This window comes from Toxorhynchites rutilus, chromosome 1, assembly GCF_029784135.1.
Source record: "Toxorhynchites rutilus septentrionalis strain SRP chromosome 1, ASM2978413v1, whole genome shotgun sequence".
NCBI classification, from domain to species: domain Eukaryota; kingdom Metazoa; phylum Arthropoda; class Insecta; order Diptera; family Culicidae; genus Toxorhynchites; species Toxorhynchites rutilus.
The window spans coordinates 16,960,967-16,975,233 of NC_073744.1; the positions used below are offsets into that span (position 1 = coordinate 16,960,967).

Below are 14,267 nucleotides of genomic sequence, written 5' to 3' on the forward strand. Positions count from 1 at the left end.
GAAACTATTCTATTGTTCAGCTATCGGCCGTCCGTTTAATCAGTACTGGCTAGCATCGACCTACGCACACACGACGATTGTTTATCGGTCGACAGTTCAATTCGCTCTCAATTTGCTCTCAATTTTGGCATCCGACAAACGCGCCGTGTGAATCACTCAGAGTGGGATGCATCCAACGCACTCTGAATCTCTTTTTGATTTTCCATCGCCGTTTTCTTCTCCGATGTCACATGTTAACATGTAACACGAATTAAATACAGTCTTTCGAGAATATTCGACCGACAGTTGCACTAGCAAACCGATCCTACCAAACTATCGGCTGACCGAACGACAAGTACATATTCAATAATTGGATGCCTCCAATATTTTTTCGGTCTGTTCGTCAAACTTGTATGGTAACCTATCCATAAATATTTCAGTCAAATTTTTTTCATGTTCGATGTTCGACATGGTTGGTCAGCGATGATAATTGAATCGACGAATTCAAGCAAAGCTGAATCAACTCATGCGACCTACATTAGAGCTCAGAACTACAAAAGTGATAATGTTTGTTTATTCTGCGCACTTAAAAGCACGATTCGGTCATGATTAGTTTCATTAATTTCTATTAAAAAATCATTTTAGTCATTAAATGTAATCAGTAAATGGTAAGAATATTATATTTTTGTCTTTTTACAATGGTCTCAACACCCGATTGGACCAAAGTCATAGATAGATAATCTTCGAAATGTTTATGTTTGATAGTGAATATAGGTAATGAGTACTAACTTCCGGGCATTTTTCAAAAGCTCAAACATGGTAAAATGATGATTTTTCAACCTTTTCAGCGGGTAAAGAATACTTGAATCCGGGAAATTTGCAGAAAATTTCTGATTTTTAAAACTGATAGTAACCAGATGGCGCAGCAAGTAAAATAATGATGTTTTGTTTTTTTTGGTATGGAGTTGGTTTGTTTTGTTTTGAAAAATCAGAAATTTTCTGCAAATTTTCCGGATTTAAGTATTCTTTCTACGCTGAAAAGGTTTGAAAATCATAATTTTACATTGTTTCATTCATAACATATGACGAATGATTCGGTACAAGTATTATAATTTACATTTTTTCACTAGGTAAATGATGGGTGGCATTTGTTGCGCTTCAAATATTGACGTATTTACGTTGGATTTACTACCAGATGGCGCAGCGAGTAAAATGAGGATATTTTGTTTTTCTGGTATGAAATTCGTTCAAATTTTCGAGAAAAATCAGAATTTATCTTCCAATTTCCCGGTTTCACGTATTCTTTTCACGCTGAAAAGGTTAGAATATTGCCATTTTACAATGTGGTGTGTGTATTTTGAAGAATTGCTTGGTATAAATGTTGTAACTTTTATTTTTTCTCAACTAGATAAACGATGAGTAGCATGTGTTGCGCTAAAAATACTGCAAATCCTTCTCGTATTGACCCTTACATTATCAATGATATCATCTAACTTAATTTGATATCGATTTCATCGCAATTAACCATAGTATCAATAACCGGTATGCATCATCAAACTTAAAATTTTCGAAGATTATCTATGACTTTGGTTGGTTGCTTTTCAGTTTGTAAAGTAAACAAACACCCTCACTTTTGTGGTTCTGAGCTCTAATGTAGATGTCGCATGAGCTGATTCAGCTTTGCGTAAATTCGTCAATAGTGTTTGTACAAATTTCAAACCAAGGAGCTGGAATTGACAGGTGGTTCGTTTTCGACAGTATGATGATAAGGCATGGAAGATGCGAGAGGGGATAAAAAATGACAGCAACTATTTTTGTTTATAAACAAAGCAGGTCTAATTTTCATGCTACATAGCAGTCCACACCAACATATACATACGCTGGGCCGGTTTCAAGCGAACTAGCTGTTGTGTCTCACAACCCGCACGATCAGGTGAGTCTCCAGCTAAAGCAGCAGTCGCCGGGAAACGATATGCATGGATATCCACAGCGTATCGCTATCACTCAATCCTAATGGGTCGCCAACGACTAATTCCACCAAAGCGAATGGAACTTAGAGCAGTACGGCACAAGCCCGCCGGTAGTGACCCTTTCATATACCCACTAGCAAAGCTCCCACAATCGCTCCAATCCCAGCAGCAACAGCAACAACCCTCACATTCCGTAAAACAGCAATGCAGACAACAACTTGCAGCAGTCACCGAAACACAACAATGATGCCAACAGCGTAAACAAAACCAACGTTTATGCGCAGCAAACACATAGCGGTATGCACTCATCATTGCATGCCATTTTCTTTATCCTCATTTATCCTCTTTCTCGGAAAACTCTAGCCGTTCGTTTGGTCGCTGTCAATTCGAACTCAAGTAATTGCTGAACAGCAGTTCTGACATAACGTTCCACCTTATTATACCGCCTTGTTTCAAACCAAACTTTATCTGTCAAGAAGTAGCAAATATTTGACCTCCGGACAAACAATGTACGGGCACCTTAAGTATGATTTACATTGATCACACGTCAGAAAATCACGAAATTTCCCACCCTTGACAAACCCCATTCCAGGTGGTGGTATGAGTGTGACGCAAATCTATGTGTGCGTATAGTTCTGTGAAATCGATGCTCTGGCGAAAGCTCTTGCACAAAGTGTGTCGTCTCTTCAGTTGGTGCTGAGCCATCGAACGTGCTGTGCGTCCTCTGACTTTTGCTGGGTTGTGTAGTGTGTTGTGTAGTTTTCCCGTCGCCGTCGTAGTCTTCTTCGTGCATCCACCTCTTCTGCACGGGTGAGAAGACATCCGTCATATCGACACATTCTTTGCGTCGTGTGGTATCGTATTCCGTGTTCGAGCAGCAGCAGCAGCAGTGTCGAAGATGATTGTGTAAATTCGGGTTGATTTGTGTGTTTTCCTCGCAGGGGTTCAAATTTTGGAAGAATGGTGATGAATCGTATTTGGTATCGATCATAGTGAGAAGCCCTGTGCAGGTGGTGGTCATTTTTTCCCTTGAAATCATTGGTGTTGGTGAAGGGAGTGGTGGTAACCAAGTGTTTTTTCTGCAGAGCGAGAAGAGAAATACATGGAGAGAATCTGCTGCTCTAGTGAAGGAAACAAATAGGAAAAAAGGCGGAAGGTGAAAGTTGTCCACTCGGACTGTGCTCGGAAGTGATGATGTCTCTATCGGATATTGCCCTGAGATTAATTTTCACTATCATGAAATATTGAAAATCCTTCGCCTGCTGCGCTATCAGGGGCTTGTGTAGTTTCCATTCAAGAACAACAAACGTATGAAAAAAAGAGCGCAGTGGTGTAGTATTCTCACACAGAGAAAAACGACATTTGATTCTCCCCGAAGAAATCAGTGTAGAAAGAGCGAGAGCGAGAGATTAGCAGCGCCAGTGCCCATTTATGTGTTACCAGTGATGCCAGCTTGTAGGGTGCAGTATTTCGACTAGAAAAAAAAATTATCAATGGATCTTCTGATTGGAATCGACTGCCGATCGCTTTTGGATGGTTTGTCGTAGAGTATCTCGCAACCATCGCATCGCTGCACAGGTGTTGTGTTGCAGTGGACGAAAAGTGAAATCTCAGCGCGGTGTTCATTCATAGGTGTGTGTGTAAGTTTTCTCTCTGTTTCGTTCGATTTTTTTCCTGTTATACGGGAAGTCACAGTAGGAAAGGTAAACTCTGATAGGTGCATGTGTGCGCGTGTGTTTACATTTCTCCTCGTTCTTATGTTTGATGGCAATCGAAGTGCAATGGGATAGTTGTCACTGAGCTACAGTAAAGGGTTTATGTATCGATGTAGGTGGAAGAATGTTGTCAAGTCAAACAGTCAAGTTGACGGATAGTATATGAGAATTTTGGACACCTGGAATTAATCCAAGAGGTTTTCGAAAAAATGAGTCCATATTTTCTGAGTAAATAATAAGACAATAAGAAACCCATGTAAATACAATGCAAGGGACATTCCATAATTTGATTCTAATTTGCTTGCAAATATTTTTATTGGGTATCTCAAAATGTTCTCTATCTGTTTCAATTCGCCTTATAAGTTATTGTGGGTGTATATTTCACACTATGTTTATATTCCAACAGGAATTGTAATTTCTTGTAAACATTTCATCTACATACAAAAGTGCTGTTCCTTCTAGTTGGGACAAATGATGAGCTAGAAGAATATGAGGTAGAACTGTATTGCGTGACTCCATTGGATTTTTGACGAAAATCTGAGAACCAATATATCGGTTTGGCATGGAATGGCTGAACTAGAATAGTTAAAAGCTGATGAAGTGTGGGGGTTTCAAAAAAAAAGTTGTGCCATGGCTACACGATTCCAGACCTCGGTCAAGTCAAAAACATGTTTTGACGTAGAACTACGTCTTTCATTAAGGGTGCCAAATCGGAAAACAGGTCACGTTTTGACATAGGACTATGTCTTTGATTTCTATATTGAGGGGTTCCCCCTAAGAAAAATGTAACGATTTATTAAGAGTTTTCAAACGCATATTACTCAAAATGGTTATTGCGACATATGTTGTGAGTTGATGCGTAAAATGAATTATTCTCCATTTACCGATAATAGGCATACATTTTATATTACACAAATAGTTCAATCAATTTGTGCTCAATTCATGTTTTTATCGTGTAGGTCTCACTACTAACAATTTGTGTAATTGTGGTCCAGGATGTCATAATATCGAGTATGTTGTTTGGTTATTTAAAAATGCAATAAATGAATTTAAATGGCTGCTGATTTAGAAGATCGAGAGGGTATACCCACGTAAATCAGATTATGATAGCTTGAGTAGTCGCGATCTTACTAGTTATTATAAACAATGTTCCGGACAACGTGGTAACGAAGGAGATAATGCTATTTTTATCTATAATATACTTTTGTAGTCATAGATTGATTTGACTCAGTCTTATATTTATGTAGGCCTTAACTATTTAGACTTGTGTTTAAAAATGATACATGATGACTCTTTGTCTTCTCCTGCATGGTTGAATAAACAGAAGAAAAGGGTAGTAATGGCTTTAATCTATTTTTGTGTACATTTTTGAATAGAATGCGGTACCGAATTCTACCACGTTATGTCATCTAACCCGTTTAAAGGATACAAGTACATACAGGAAATGGTTTTTCCAGGGCATCCATTTGATGTTTCAGAAGAGAAAAAAATACGGATTTTGAACAATGAAAAACTCAATTTAAATGCAATTACTACACACAATCACAGTCCTATGTGAAGATCCCGTCCGTGCTCCTAGGCTCAGACCTTTCAACTTTTAATGAAGTAAAGTTAACGTTAATAACTATTTTTGTCGTGAACGGATTTTGTCGATTTATATACCGAACGAATCGTAAATTTATGCTATATATTACAATCCCCTGATGCATAGGCGGTTTCAATTAATAAAAACTAGAAGCATTTTCATTTTCCCATACATTTGTTCTGGTCATTTGTGAGCTTCCCTAACCAAGCCGTCAATAACTAGCAACTTATCAGCGATCAACGAAGGCGAATGATTCCAAATCACCGTGAACAAAGGAAAGAACAAGAAGAAAGGGGATATTTGCCTCGAGCATTAATATTGGATCTCGTTGAGGGAGACTTTCAATATCGTTCTAGATACGAAGCAATGAACATCGTTTGTTCTTTCATGCTTTGCGTCGACACATGTTTTCGTTATGGATTGAGCTGTGAACGCGACCGAATTACTTACTCGCTGATGTCTCGGGCATTGCAATCATTACATTTATCTGACATTAAGGTTCTGAACTACACATTTGTGTGGGGAATCTTCAAACTAGGCTATCATCGGCTCACCTAGAACCAGTAGCAAAGCTATATCCACCAAGGATGACAGCTAAGTTAAACGAGACCGAAAATATTAACCCTTTGCGGTCGTATTAAATTTTTGTATGGGTTTCGTTCTGGTCGGAATTAATTTCCCTTGAAAGAGCATATATCACTGCATGTATCATGTAAGATTATGAAAGCTAAATAAGATCTGTTTATTTCTTGTGATTTTTGAATATACAGGGAAACTTCGATATAACGTACCCTCGATATAACGTACACATTTCCAAAGTTTAAAGGATTTTTTTTTTCTGATGGAACATTGAATTATCTGTATTGTGATGCTAAAACAAGTTTTGTACCTTCAACCAATCCCGAAATACAGCTGGTTTTGTGATTCCGGATTCTAAATGAATCAAGCTTTAATCAACACTACGAAGGGAAACATCATGAGAAAGGCTGGCTTCGTCTTCTGATTGAAGTTATTCATTAACTTTACTAAAACAGCAACACAATAATGTATTATAGACTACGTTTGTGAGTACCTTATTATGCTTCGATATAACGTACAATTCGGTACAACGTACAATTTTGAAAGTGAAATGTACGTTATATCGAAGATTACCTGTATGCATATAATGAACAATGTGTTTTTATATAACAAATCTATTTTATAATTCTCCTTCGTGTATATCACACGAGAATAAACTCAAGTCTCACGAACCAGCCTACGGCTGTCAGTCTCGAATAAAGGCAATGAACCTACAAAACATTCCACCAACTTTCGTACACATTTTGGTACTCCTCCTCTATTCATATAGTAGTTTGAAATAAAATTTGGATTACTAACGTAGACGGTGCCGCCTCGTTTCATCCTTTTTTACTATCACTGTTGTATCCGATGTATCGTAACTATTCAGTATCGTGACTATCCTCTTATGTTTCCTCGCTAATTATATTGAGTACCGTTATCCATTATTCATAGAAACACTATATTAACTCGTGAACAGGTTCACTAGACATTAAGATTCGTGAATAAAAAGTTTAAATCGATACATGGCTGAACAAAGTACACTGAAGTCGCTTTTTACGCGGTTTTATTTTACGCGGTTTTTGGAATTTACGCGGTTTATTTTGAAGCGGATTTCGGAATTTACGCGGTTTTTTCAACGCGGCTCGCATTAATCGTGTAAAAATTCAATATGCTAATTGATGAGACATTTCACGAAATAAGTTTGTATTGTATCACTGATTATTAGCTGAGAATTAAAAGAAGATACAGATAGCATGAATGTAGCATGCAAAAAAATTGAGGTAATCAATTGTTAGAGTATGAGTTGCATGTTGAACTACTTATTCACTGTTTGTTAGATTTTTACACGGATTTTGAAAAATTACACAGTTTATTTTTTCGCGGATTTTGAAATTTACGCGGCACGTATCCCCCGCGTAAAAAGCGACTCCAGTGTATAATATTAGTATGATTCCTTGCTGTGGTGGCTGAGAGCAGACAAACGACCAGAACGGTAAAAAAGGTATGGTGGATGAGAGCTGACAAGCGACCACAAAGAGTTAATAGAAAGAGCTTCTGTTGAGAAGAGCGCAAAGCGGAGAAAAGTTTGTGTGTAAAATAATATCAGAAGTTATTAACAAGCGACTTGAACAAGATAACAGCGTAGTTCTACATCAACAAAGTGGTCGTGTCTTGGACATAACCTCATATAAGGCTATTCCGGTGGCCTTTTTCGCAATTGACATAGACTCGACTACAGTCGATTATATACATGTTGCACCAGCACCATTATTCCACATCTCATAACTACATCAATATATCTTTGGCACCACGAGGAAACAACAACGATGACAACACATGCAAGTATCAAATATCATGCTACATGTTATTTAGTATTGCCTCAGTGGAATTGCACCTCTAGGCATCGTTCGTACAACGTAAACCAAGCGCCAAACAAGCGTTCGCCATAGCATGCATACAGAGTCATACATTGGTGGCTTGAAACTACTAGGAATGTAAACACTTCTCATCATTTTACGTTATTCTCAAAAGAAACGATTCTGTTTATATTATGGGCTCGAAAAAAGTTGCATTACTTTCTCATGCTCGAGTTAAGCGCAGCTGCCACCCTTAGTGGAAGAAGTTTTTCTACTGGCAAGCGAAACCTTATCACATACAACATTCCAGAACGACATTTACTTTGTTGGTGTCTAAACAAGCGGAATAAACTTTTTTTGTTGATATCAACAGTAGCATTGTTTTATTATGATCAAGATTAGCGCAATCCTAGTTGAAGGCAGTTTTTCGACTGGCACGCGAACCCAAATAACTTATAATATTCTAGTACGACATTCAAGATGCTTGGTATTCCCCAAATGATTCTTTGGCGCTCAACCTTCACCATAACGTCAGTTCAATGCATTCATGCAATGTCAAAGGCACCAATGAAGTCCTTATGATGACGAAAAACAAACAATGTTAACTGCTTGGGAAAAGACTGAATTATGCCACACAGTTTGTACTCTGCTGTAACACCCATCGATGCGAATTCGCTGATGAGTTTGTCAGGAGCGATCGCCTTCACCACCAGCGGGGGGAGCTTGATTTTGGTTGCTACCTGGGTAAAGGCGTTTACATTTTCGACCGACGCGCCGGAGTCGCCTACTTCGCTGTTGTTCGATGCGGTGTCACACTCGCAAAGGATCGGCTCAGTGCGAGCGCTTTTCACTACACCAACATCGCGTGCATAATTAGATGACGCTCGAAATTTGATTGCCCCTGGCAACGCGTTCGCTTTTTGCAGTACTCGAGCCTGCCTTTCTCTTCTTCTTGTTCATCACACACTACGCGAAGCGTCCAATTTATGACGCGGGAATAAAAACACACGATACGAATAACGCCAAAAACGAACTGAAAAAACCACACGACGATATCCCAGTTGGATTACCACTGGTGGGATCTTAGATCGAAGCGCAGCGAAGGCAAAGTGAACTGGATTGCTCAACAGTCCAATGCCGAATGAAAGTTTGCCTCAGCGAGATCCACTGTTTATACTCTTAGTATTCCCCTTCGTTGTTCTTCTTTTCCTTTGTTCATGGAGACTTTAAATCCTACGATTTCCCCTTCGCTGCTCGTCGATAAGTTGCTCGTTATTGATAGCTCTGTTCGGGAAAGCACACAAATGGACAGAACAAATGTATGGAAAAATGGAAACGCTTAAAGTTTTCATGTATTTTAACCATTTACAAACCAGGAGATTCTAATATATTGCATATTAAACAAATCTTAGGGAATTTCCGATTCGTTTGCTATGTAAATCGCTAAAATCCGTTCACGGCAAAAATAGTTATTAGCGTTAACTTTATTTCATAAAAACGTGACCTGTTTTCTGATTTGGCACCCTTAATGAAAGACGTAGTTCTACGTCGAATGTTGATGGGTCTGAGCCTAGGGGCACGGACGGGATCTTGACATAGGACTGTGATTGTGTGTAGTAATTGCATTTAAATTGAGTTTTTTATTGTTAAAAATCTGTAAATTTTTTTTTGGATACATCAAATGAGTGCCCTGAAAAAACCGTTTCCTGTATGTACTTGTATCATTTAAACGGGTCAGATGACATAACGTAGGTGAATCCGGTACCACATTCTGTTCAAAAATGTACACAAAAATATCATTAAAGCCATTACTACCCTTTTCTTCTGTTTATTCAATCAAGCAGAAAAAGACAAAGAGTCATCATGTACCATTTTTAAACACAAGTCTAAATAGTTAAGACCTACATATATATAAGCCTGAGTCAAATCAATCTATGACTACAAAAATATATTATAGATAAAAATAGCTACAAAAATATATTATAGATAAAAATATCTCCTGCGTTACCACGTTGTCCGGAACATTGTTTGTATTCACTGTATAGCCCGGTAAGATCGCGACTGTTCAAGCTTTCATAATCTGGTATACGTGAGTATACCCTTTCGATCTTCTAAATCAGCAGCGAGTTAAATTCATTAATTGCATTTTTACATAACTAAACAACATGCCCGATATTATGACATCCTGGACCACAATTTCATAAATTGTTAGTGGCAAGATCTACACGATAAGAATGTGCATTGAGCACGAATTGATTGGGCAACATACGATACAATAACTGATAAATGCCTATTATCGGTAAATGGAGAATAACTCATTATACGCATCAACTCACATTGTGCGCTAACGCCCGAATCTAGACAAACATATTGCTCGTTGCGTCGGGGAGACAAGCGAGTGGTTAGTGCAATCGAAAGAAAATATACCCATTTAAATCGCAATAACCATTTTGAGTAATATGCGTTTGAAAACACTTAATAAATCGTTACATTTTGACGTGGGACTACGTCTAACCGGAGTATATGGGGGGTAAAATGAAAACCTAAACACAGAACATGCAGGAAAAAATGAAAGATTCCTAATGCTTATAACTCGAACTTTTCTTACTGGATCGAAAAGATGTTTCCATCAATTGATAAGGAATATTTCTACACTTCTATCGCAATTAATGAAATATTATTTTTCATTAGATAAACAATCGAATAACTGCAAAATGTTAAGCGTTATCTAAACGCCCTAACTACCTCGTTTTGATTGGCCCGATTTAGGGTTTCCCCAACACAGCCATCATAACCAAGCAGTCTTGGGGAAATCAGCATTTCAAATACATGGAAGTATGGAGACTTTTGTTCTCACCGAAACGTGTTCCCTAACACAGACTTCAAAACCAAGCAGTGTTGGAGAAATCGGCATTGCAAATACATGAAAGTCGGGGGTATTTTTGTTCCGACTGAATGTGTTTCCCTAACACAGGCTTGGAATCCAAAAAGCGTGAGGAAATTGGCATTGCAAATACATGTAAGTCGGGGGTATTTTCCTTCCGATTGAAATGTGCTTCCCTAATACATACATCAAATCCATGGAGCGTGGGGAAATTGCCATTGAAGATTCATGCAAGTCGGAGGCATTTTTGTTCCGACTGAAATTTGTTTCATTAACACAGACTTCTAAACCTAGGTGTCTGAGGAATTTTTTTTTCTGTATTATAGTGACTTTCAACGCTTCTGGCTGGTTCGTCACTTTTACCTTCCATTTTGGAAGAATGTCGGGAGTGAGAATTGAACTCGTGATCTTGAGCGTGAGAAGTATGGATGTTACCTCCACGCCAGATCGGCTCCAGGTGTCTGGGGAAATCGGCATTGCAAATACATGCAAGTCCCACGTCAACCTTGCGGTTATATCATAGATATAATCCACCCTTTTTTTTCGTAGAGTTACCCCGCTATATAGAAATCAAAGACACAGTTCTGTGTCAAAAAACCGTTTTTAACGCTTTTTTTCTCTTGTTTCCCGTTTTTTTTTTAATAGTATAGCTTAAAAAATATTATTTCTTATTGGTTCATGGGATAGAGAGACGCGTATAGATTGTGTTCAAAATTGGTTCAGCAGAACTTGAGATATCGTGTACGCCAGTTTGAAAAAAAACTAGTTTTTAGAAAAACGCGTTTGAAGTTAATTGTTATAGCCGTACCAAGTTAGAAACCACATCACCAAAATAGCTATAACTCGATGAATAATGGGATTTTCGCTAGAATACTGCTTTAATGCTTTTATTTTGATTGAAGTCGCCATAGATATGGAATTCCAAATCTGGTTCTAGTTTTTCTACTATTCCATTCAATTGACAGCCTTGGTGTAGTCCTACGTCTCTCGGGTTATGTCTCCGGCATTACACACCCGTCGTTTTTTAAATAAAACCATCCTTTCCACGGCACAATTACTAATGGTGATGAGAGAATGGCAATGCCCAATAGGTGTGTCAATTTCGGATTAGTCACATACAAACCTTTTGAAATGTTGATAATGTTGATAAACAACAATCATGCTAAAAGAAATATATAACATTCTTTTATTTTATACTTTTCCGGATTTTCGCAAGTCATAAAGCGGGCTAGGATGAGCTTCCGAGTGTTCTCTATCCATGAATAGTTCGAAGACGGCTCAGATTGCAAAATCAAATTCCGGATTTGTAGATTCCGAGAGTGCAGCAACGATGTGAAAGATGCATAACACATCGGAAGAGCTTCTTTGCAAATCCGGAAGAATGCGAGTGTGTCGTAAGCCTGTATAAGGTTTCTTTCCGTCGTCTTCGTCGTCGTTGCATCGATGTGAAAGCGGATTACATAGAAAACATAGAAACAATTTATTCCTAGGCAATGGGAGATCACAGTCGGTCCCTGCACACCCAATCTAAACTCTTTGCGTCGCGCGTTGCATTTGACTCTCTGCTGCTGCTTTCCATCCAAACATAATGTCTGTCTCCAATTTCACTTCTGTGTTTTCCTCTTTTCAGATACTTTCGCATTTCATCGAGCGTGAACAGCAGCTCCCCCTGTCTTTCCGGACCCCCCGTGTTTCGCCAGCGATTAGTGGAGCATTAGTGCAGTGGCGGAACTGCAGCAATCTGCATCTGCAGGCGAAATAGACACCACCATTGCTGCTCTGCCATTTGTTCGAAGTGTTGATGAACAATCGGCCTCGTTCGTCGTTCGTGTTCGTGTAGTGTAGTTTTTTGTGTGTGTGTATTTATTCCAAGGTGAAATCAATTAGAAATACGGGGAGATACGAGTGTTGTATTGTGACGCGGAAGATTAGACCGTGACCGGAGAGAGGTTGACGACGAGGAAGCAAAGTTATTTTCGGTCTATGCTGGGGAAAGAAGCAACCTCGGGGGCGAAGAGTGTGTGCGCACGTATGAAACGCCCACATTCCCTACCACTCATTCGCTGGATGATGTAAGAAAACAAAAAGAAAGCAAAGTAAACATATCGAAAGGGGGCGATGTTTGCTGGTGGTGCTGTTATTGTTATTATTGCCGCTGTCAACCTTTGACAGTCAGCAAAAGCAGCAGCGAGTGGCATTATTGCGAAACAAACAAACCGGGCGAGAAGCGAATTGTGTCCTGGGAGTGAGTGATTGAGTTTCGCGAAGGGTCGCCTGAGGTGAAAACAGAAAGAGAGAGTTACACCAATCGATACCGTTGCCGAGCTACTACTATTGCTGGTGCAGCAATTTGCATCGAACCTAGCCGCGGGATCCGCCGCCGCCGTCATCATCTGCCCACGCACACCAATATCCATCTTGCACCAATACAGCGGTGCACCCCATCAAGCAGCAGGACGTAAACGCGCGTAAGGACACAACAGACGAGACGAGAGACTGAGGAAGGGGAGCGAACGAGTGCTGTGTACCCTTTTCCTGCAGGCTGGGGAAAGATGTCGTCCAAAAACATACCTGCTGATAAGGTGAGTTTATGTTAGCAATGGTTTTCATCGCCTGAATCGCCTCTCTCCTCGTTGCTGGGCAGGAAGAGGATTAGGAAAACACTATCGCCTTGTCAACATTTCTCCGGAAGAATCTCTTTCACTTCCCACTGCAAGGCACTCTGAACGGCACACGGGAATTTCTGTGCTAGCGAAAACATGAGGGTAAACAACGCCCTCTGTGTGCTACTATCGCCGTCGAAAGGGTTAGGTGTGGGTGCGGGGGTTGGAATTCTGGAAAACTTATGCCAACAGAGGCAAACAGAAAAATGATGGAGTTTTCTGTCCGGTTGTTGTTTATGTCGGAAGCATTGCCACTCCTAGATGAGAGTACGCAACTTTGAATGTTTGTGATTTTTTGCGGGTCTCTAAAAAAATCTTCCATTATTCATTCCAGTGCTATTTTTGGAATGAAAACCCACCTCTTTCGAGCTTTTGAGGCTTATCTCCAAAGCTCGTAAATACCCACACTAGGGGAACTTGGGGTGAACCCGGCCCCATAAGAGAAAGTATTGTTTTGTAAGATCTGAGGGCGCATATTGTTATGTTTCCCTCACAGAATCATTGTCTAGATTATTTTCCATGAGATATAAGTAATATCAGTGCTTTTTAACGACAATTTTTGCAAGTTATAGTCAATTTTAGAAGCTGACATAAAAACAGAGTTTACCAACCAGTGCGGATGAAACCGGCACCCCATGGGAGTGGCACCGGCACCCTCAATTTGCCAATAAATATACTGTTGAACCAGTTGAACCAGTTTGAATGTGGCAACCGCCAAATGGGAGGTTTTCTAATTCTAGATGTCCTTATCGAATATGGTTCGAATCACTCAACTGATTCCGGAGATATGGTCGGAACAAGTTCCGGTGAGCATGGAATATGGAAAAGAAAGTAATTTGATATTAGGCAATTCTATCATGCGGCACCTCAAACCACACTACAATTCAATTACTAGTTCGATTGAATTTAGATTCTAGTTTCGAGCATACCACCTTTCACAAAACGTGATCCTGTAATATAGACTTGGAGATTCTAAAGTCTTGGAAGCTCGTTTGACAGAAACTCCACCAACGATAGCCTCGTTTGCAGAGGCGAGGTTCTCCTGGAACCCACT

General features: G+C 39.5%; 1 long non-coding RNA gene across 1 annotated transcript; it reads left to right on the forward strand.

The window, feature by feature from the left end:
- The first annotated feature begins 2,652 nt into the window (after nt 1-2,652).
- On the forward strand, nt 2,653-13,092 carry LOC129763388 (uncharacterized). Its single transcript, XR_008740905.1, has 3 exons — nt 2,653-2,855; nt 3,035-3,581; nt 12,181-13,092. It is a non-coding gene; the product is annotated as an uncharacterized LOC129763388 (long non-coding RNA).
- Nucleotides 13,093-14,267: the final 1,175 nt, after the last annotated feature.